The following is a 7,595-nucleotide window of genomic DNA, read 5'->3' on the forward strand; positions in this document are numbered from 1 at the left end:
GTTTGACTCTGTTTTGAGAGAAACTCTTCATGCTTCCTCTCCATGGTTATAGAGGGATATCCTTGAGCCTTAAACACAAAGGATTCTTCATTCATTTGAATGATCAATTCTCCTCTGTCAACATCAATCACAGCCTTTGATGTGGCTAGGAAGGGTCTGCCAAGGATGACAAATTCATCCATGCACTTCCTAGTCTCTAGGACTATAAAATCAGCAGGGATGTAATGGTCTTCAATCTTTACCAGAACATCCTCTACAAGTCCATAAGCTAGTTTTCTTGAATTGTCTGCCATCTCTAGTGAGATTCTTGCAGCTTGTACCTCAAAGATCCCTAGCTTCTCCATTACAGAGAGAGGCATGAGGTTTATACTTGACCCTAGGTCACACAAGGCCTTCTTGAAGGTCATGGTGCCTATGGCACAAGGTATTGAGAACTTCCTAGGGTCCTGTCTCTTTTGAGGTAATTTCTGTCTAGACAAGTCATCCAGTTCTTTGGTGAGCAAAGGGGGTTCATCCTCCCAAGTCTCATTACAAAATAACTTGTCATTTAGCTTCATGATTGCTCCAAGGTACTTGGAAACTTTTTCTTCGGTGATATCTTCATTCTCTTCAGAGGAAGAATACTCATCAGAGCTCATGAATGGCAGAAGTAAATCCAATGGAATCTATATAGTCTCAGTGTGAGCCTCAGATTCCCATGGTTCCTCATTAGGGAACTCATTGGAGGCCAGTGGACATCCATTGAGGTCTTCCTCAGTGGCGATCACTGCCTCTTCCTCCTCTCCAAATTCGGCCATGTTGATGACCTTGCATTCTCCTTTTGGATTTTCTTCTGTATTGCTTGAAAGAGTACTAAGAGAGAGTTCAGTAACTTTCTTACTCAGCTGTCCCACTTGTGCCTCCAAATTTCTAATGGAGGACCTTGTTTTAGTCATGAAACTTTGAGTGATTTTGATTAGATCAGAGACCATGGTTGCTAAGTCAGAGTGGCTCTGCTTAGAATTCTCTATCTGTTACTGAGAAGATGATGGAAAAGGCTTGCCATTGCTAAACCTGTTTCTTCCACCATTATTGTTGTTGAAACATTGTGGAGGTCTTTGTTGATCCTTCCATGAGAGATTTGGATGATTTCTCCATGAAGAATTATAGTTGTTTCCATAGGGTTCTCCTATGTAATTAACCTCTTCCATTGAAGGGTTCTCAGGATCATAAGCTTCTTCTTCAGATGAAGCATCCTTAGTACTGCCTGGTGCAGTTTGCATTCCAGACAGACTTTGAGAAATCAATTTGACTTGCTGAGTCAATATTTTGTTCTGAGCCAATATGGCATTCAGAGTATCAATCTCAAGAACTCCTTTCTTCTGATTTGTCCCATTGTTCACAGGATTCCTTTTAGAAGTGTACATGAATTGGTTATTTGCAACCATTTCAATGAGTTCTTGAGCTTCTGTAGGCGTCTTCCTTAGATGAAGAGATTCTCCAGCAGAGCTATCCAATGACATCTTGGACAGTTCAGACAGACCATCATAGAAGATACCTATGATGCTCTATTCAGAAAGCATGTCAGAGGGACACTTTCTGATCAATTGTTTGTATCTTTCCCAAGCTTCATAGAGGGATTCACCTTCCTTCTGTCTGAAGGTTTGAACTTCCACTCTAAGCTTACTCAATTTTTGAGGTGGAATGAACTTTGCCAAGAAGGCATTGACTAGCTTTTCCCAAGAGTTCAGGCTTTCTTTAGGTTGTGAGTCCAACCATATCATAGCTCTGTCTCTTACAGCCAAAGGGAATAGCATAAGTCTGTAGACCTCAGGGTCAACCCCATTAGTCTTGACAGTGTCATAGATTTGCAAGAACTCAGCTAAAAACTGATGAGGATCTTCCAATGCAAGTCCTTGGAACTTGCAATTCTGTTGCATTAGATAAACTAGTTGAGGCTTAAGCTCAAAGTTGTTTGCTCCAATGGGGATAGAGATGCTTCTCCCATAGAAGTTGGGAGTAGGTGCAGTAAAGTCACCCAGCACCTTCCTTGCATTGTTGGCATTGGTGTTGTTTTCGGCTGCCATGGGTTATTCTTCTTTGAAGATTTCTGTTAGGTCCTCTACAGAGAGTTGTGCTTTAGCTTCTCTTAGCTTTCGCTTCAAGGTCCTTTCAGGTTCAGGGTCAGCCTCAACAAGGATGCTTTTGTCTTTGCTCCTGCTCATATGAAAGAGAAGAGAACAAGAAAATATGGAATCCTCTATGTCATAGTATAGAGATTCCTTGAGGTGTCAGAGGAAAAGAAGAATAGAAGGAGAGGTAGAAGAATTCGAACTTATCAAGAAAGATAGAGTTCGAATTGTGCATTGAGGAGGAGTGTTAGTCCATAAATAGAAGGATGTGAGAAGAGGGGAAGAAATTTTCGAAAATTAAAGTGAATTAATAAAAAAATTTTGAAAAAAGTAATTGATTTTTGAAAACTAAGATTGGGAAAGAAATTAAGTGATTTTTGAAAAAGATTTTGAAATCAGAAATAAAAAAGATATGATTGAAAACTATTTTGAAAAAGATGTGATTAAAAAGATATGATTGAAAAGATATAGTTTTAAAAAGATATGATTGAGAAGATATGATTTGAAAAAAAATAATTTAAAAAGATTTAATTTTGAAAAATTAATGACTTGGCTAACAAGAAATTTAGAAGATATGATTCAGACATTAAACCTTTCTCAGCAGAAAAGACAACATACTTGAAATGTTGAATCAAATCATTAATTGTTAGCAAGTATTTTTGAAAATGGAAAGAAATTGATTTTGAAAATATATGATTGAAAAGATATGATTTGAAAAATATTTGATTTTGAAAAATTATGAAAACTTGAAAAAAATTGAATTAAAAACAAAACATTAAACGCCCAGAATAGTATACATTCTGGCGTTTAACGCACAAAACTCACCCCTTTTGGGCGTTAAACGCCCAGCCAGGCACCCTGGCTGGCGTTTAAACGCCAGTTTTCCTTCCTCACTGGGTGTTTTAAACGTGCAGCTTTTTCTGTGTAATTCCTCTGCTGTATGTTCTGAATCTTCAATTCTATGTATTATTGACTTGAAAAGACACAAAGAATAATCAAAATGCAACTAAAATCAAATAAACAATGCATGCAAGACACCAAACTTAGAATTTTGTATACTATTGACACTAACAAATTGAGAATGCATGTGAGAAACAACAAAACACTCAAGACAAGAGAATTTAAAGATCAGAACAAGGAAATCATCAAGAACAACTTGAATATTAATGAAGACACATGAATGAATTCGAAAAATGCAAGAAGAACAGAAACATGCAATTGACACCAAACTTAAAATGAGACACTAGACTCAACAAGAAACATAAAACATTTTTGGTTTTTATGATTTTGTAATTTTTTTTGGATTTTTTTGAAAATTGAGTGAAAAAGAAAATAAGGATGTCAAAATTCTTAATGAGAATTCCAGGAATCAAAGAACTCTGAAGAAAAATACCTAATCTAAGCAACAAGATGAACCGTCAGTTGTCCAAACTCAAACAATCCCTGGCAACGGTGCTAAAAACTTGGTGTTGTTGCCGGATCAAAACTTGGCACTGTTATTGCAGGGAACAAATGCGAAACTATAGTTAGGACATTTAATTCCCTAGCAACGGCACCAATAACTTGGTGCGCAGAATTGTGATCATCAATAGCGCCATCAACATGGTACGCTCAATTGCAATCTCAACTCTTTATCACAACTTCGCACAACTAACCAGCAAGTGCACTATGTCGTCCAAGTAATAAACCTTACGCGAGTAAGGGTCGATCCCACGGAGATTGTTGGTATGAAGCAAGCTATGGTCATCTTGTAAATCTCAGTCAGGAAGATTCAAATGGTTATGGATGATTTATGAATAAAGCATAAAATAAAGATAGAGATACTTATGTAATTCATTGGTGAGAATTTCAGATAAGCGTATGGAGATGCTTTGTCCCTTCCGTCTCTCTGCTTTCCTACTGTCTTCATCCAATCCTTCTTACTCCTTTCCATGGCAAGCTGTATATTGGGCATCACCGTTGTCAGTGGCTACAGTCCCGTCCTCTCAGTGAAAATGTTCAATGCGCTCTGTCACAGCACGGCTAATCATTTGTCGGTTCTCAATCAGGATGAATAGAATCTAGTGATTCTTTTGCGTCTGTCACTAACGCCCAGCCTTCAGGAGTTTGAAGCTCGTCACAGTCATTCAATCCTTGAATCCTTCTCAGAATACCACAGACAAGGTTTATACCTTCCGGATTCTCATGAATGCCGCCATCAATTCTAGTTTATACCACGAAGATTCTGATTAAGGAATCAAAGAGATATCCACTCAATCTAAGTTAGAACAGAGGTGGTTGTCAGGCACACGTTCATAGGTGAGAATGATGATGAGTGTCACGGATCATCACATTCATCAAGTTGAGGAACAAGTGATATCTTAGAACAAGAATAAGCCGAATTGAATAGAAGAGCAATAGTAATTGCATTAATACTCGAGGTACAGCAGAGCTCCACACCTTAATCTATGGTGTGTAGAAACTCCACCGTTGAAAATACATAAGAACAAGGTCTCGGCAAGGCTGAAGGCCAGCCTCCCAAAGAGGGTTCAATCATAAAAACATGATCAAAAGATGAAAATACAATAGCAAAAGGTCCCATTTGTAGAGAACTGGTAGCCTAGGGTTTACAGAAATGAGTAAATGACATAAAAATCCACTTCCGGGTCCACTTGGTGTGTGCTTGGGCTGAGCATTGAAGCTTTCATGTGTAGAGACTCTTCTTGGAGTTAAACGCCAGCTTTTGTGCCAGTTTGGGCGTTTAACTCCCATTCTTGTGCCAGTTTCGGCGTTTACCGCTGGGCAGTCTTGAGCTGATTTGGAACGCCTGCTTGGGCCATCAAATCTCGGGCAAAGTATAGACTATTATTTATTTCTGGAAAGCCCAGGATGTCTACTTTCCAACTCAATTGAGAGCGTGCCAATTGGGCTTCTGTAGCTCCAGAAAATCTACTTCGAGTGCAGGGAGGTCAGAATCCAACAGCATCTGCAGTCCTTTTTAGCCTCTGAATCAGATTTTTGCTCAGGTCCCTCAATTTCAGCCAGAAAATACCTGAAATCACAGAAAAACACACAAACTCATAGTAAAGTCTAGAAAAGTGAATTTTAACTAAAAACTAATAAAAATATAATAAAAACTAACCAAAACATACTAAAAACACACTAAAAACAATGCCAAAAAGCGTATAAATTATCCGCTCATCAGCCTCCTAACAAGCGTTTCTTTATTGGAATTAGCTTGACATCCTTCATTCTTGCTTGGATTAGGTTCTGAACCTCCTTTTCCTTGTCCTATTGGTCTCCCAAGTAAGGCGTTGCCCTGTGACCGTTTGCTGTGAAATGACTCTTTGTTGCTTCATCTAGTAATTCAAGGCTTCCATAAGGGGAAAATTTTTAGCCTGGAGTTGTACAAAAGTACTTGTTGTCATGGTTTGAACTCCTTCATTGAGATCTTCTTGTCATGCCACCTCTTAGCCTTTTCCTTGTATATCTTAGCATTTTCATAGGCTTCTAGCCTAAACTCATCCAACTCATTTAGTTGTAGCAGCCTCTTCTCTCCTACTGCCTGAGAATCAAGGTTGAGGAGTTTAGTGGCCCAGAAAGCTTTATGTTCAAGCTACACAGGGAGGTGACAAGATTTTTCATACAATAGTTGAAAGGGGGTCTTTCAAATAGGGGTTTTGAATGCTGTCATGTATGCCCAAAGTGCATCTTCTAGCTTTCTGGCCTAATCCTTTCTGGTAGCTCCCACAGTCTTCTCCAAAATCCTCTTCAACTCCCTATTTGCAAGCTCTGCCTGGCCATTGGTTTGTGGGTGATAAGGTGTGGCTATTTTATGTATTACCCCATACTTGTGAAGTAGCTTCTCCATTTGTTTGTTGCAAAAATGACCACCACCATCACTGACAAGACCTTTAGGCACTCCATATCTAGTAAGAATGTGCTTCTTAAGGAATTGAAGGATAATTTTTGCATCACATGTGGTTGTGGCTATAGCTTCCACCTGCTTTGAGACATACTCCACTGCTACAAGTATATATTTGAAAGAATAAGAAAAAGGAAAAGGGCCCATGAAATCAATGCCCCATAGATTAAAGAGTTCTACCTCCAAAATATAGTTCTGAGGGATCTCATTCCTTTTCGTTAATCCTCCAGCCCTTTGGCACTCATTGCACTGATGAACAAACTCCCTAGCATCCTTCAATATGGTAGGCCAATAAAATCCACTTTGAAGCACCTTGGCTGCTGTTCTTTCGGCCCCAAAATGTCCACCATAAGATGAGCCATGACAATGCCACAATATGTTTTTCATCTCACTCTCAGGAACACATTTCCTCAATCCATGAGCGTGTGCCTGACAAACACCTCCGTTCTACATCAGATTGAATGAGCATCTCTTAGCTTCCTTAATCAGAATCGTCATGGTATAAGCTAGAACTGATGGCGGCCACTCTTGACGATCCGGAAAGTCTAAACCTTGTCTGTGGTATTCCGAGTAGGATTCAAGGATTGAATGGCTGTGACGAGCTTCAAACTCACGATTACTGGGCGTGATGACAAACGCAAAAGGATCAATGGATCCTATTCCAACATGATCGAGAACCAACAGCTGATTAGCCGTGCTGTGACAGAGCATCTGGACCATTTTCACTGAGAGGATGGGATGTAGCCACTGACGATGGTGACACCCTACATACAGCTTGCCATGGATGGAACTTTACAAACAATTGAGTTGAATATTACATTGTAGAAATTCAGAGGACAAAGCATCTCCAAAACTCCAACATATTCTCCATTAATAAAGTAATAATTCCTTATTCCAAATACTTTTACTTCTTACAATTAAATCCAAATAACCTTATTGGCATCTTGACTAAGATTAATAAAATAAACATAGCTTGCTTCAAACCAATAATCTCCCCGGCAACGGTGCCAAAAACTTGGTGCACGAATTTGCAATCCGTACAACTGACCAGCAAGTGCACTGGGTCGTCCAAGTAATACCTCTCAGTCGAAAATAAGGAGCATTAGATCTAAAAATTTTAAGTCTTGTGTCTTTTATGTGTTTTTCTCTTTCATCATAAAATTCAAAATTCAAAAAAAAATATCTTTTCTAACTAATTTTAAACTATATTTTCGAAATTTTCATATAAAAATTCAGATTTCAATTTCAAAATTTTTCAATTCTTATCTTTTTAAGTTTTTTTTTTTAAAAAAGAGATATTTTTAATATATATTTTATTACCTTTTTCAAAAATATCCTACCCACTTTCTCTTTTTCCTTAAATTTTTCGAAAATCTTCATAAACTTTTTCAAATTTCTATAAATTTTAATTTTTAATTTTCTTTCTTTATTTATTTTATTTTTATTTCAGTTTTTGTTTTATTTTATTATTTCAAAAATTATTCTTATAATAAAATAAACAATATCAACATCCATACCATCTCCCTTGCTCCATCATGGAACTAAGTGGAAATGAACAGTCCAGGAGGACTCTGGGGTCA

The 7,595-nt window shown here is 38.0% G+C and overlaps 1 non-coding gene across 1 annotated transcript; it reads left to right on the top strand.

The window, feature by feature from the left end:
- The first annotated feature begins 1,556 nt into the window (after nt 1-1,556).
- Nucleotides 1,557-1,664, top strand: LOC127739944 (small nucleolar RNA R71). Its single transcript, XR_008000686.1, has one exon. It is a non-coding gene; the product is annotated as a small nucleolar RNA R71 (small nucleolar RNA).
- The last annotated feature ends 5,931 nt before the right edge of the window (nt 1,665-7,595 follow it).

Source organism: Arachis duranensis, chromosome 6 (assembly GCF_000817695.3).
Source record: "Arachis duranensis cultivar V14167 chromosome 6, aradu.V14167.gnm2.J7QH, whole genome shotgun sequence".
Lineage (NCBI taxonomy): Eukaryota > Viridiplantae > Streptophyta > Magnoliopsida > Fabales > Fabaceae > Arachis > Arachis duranensis.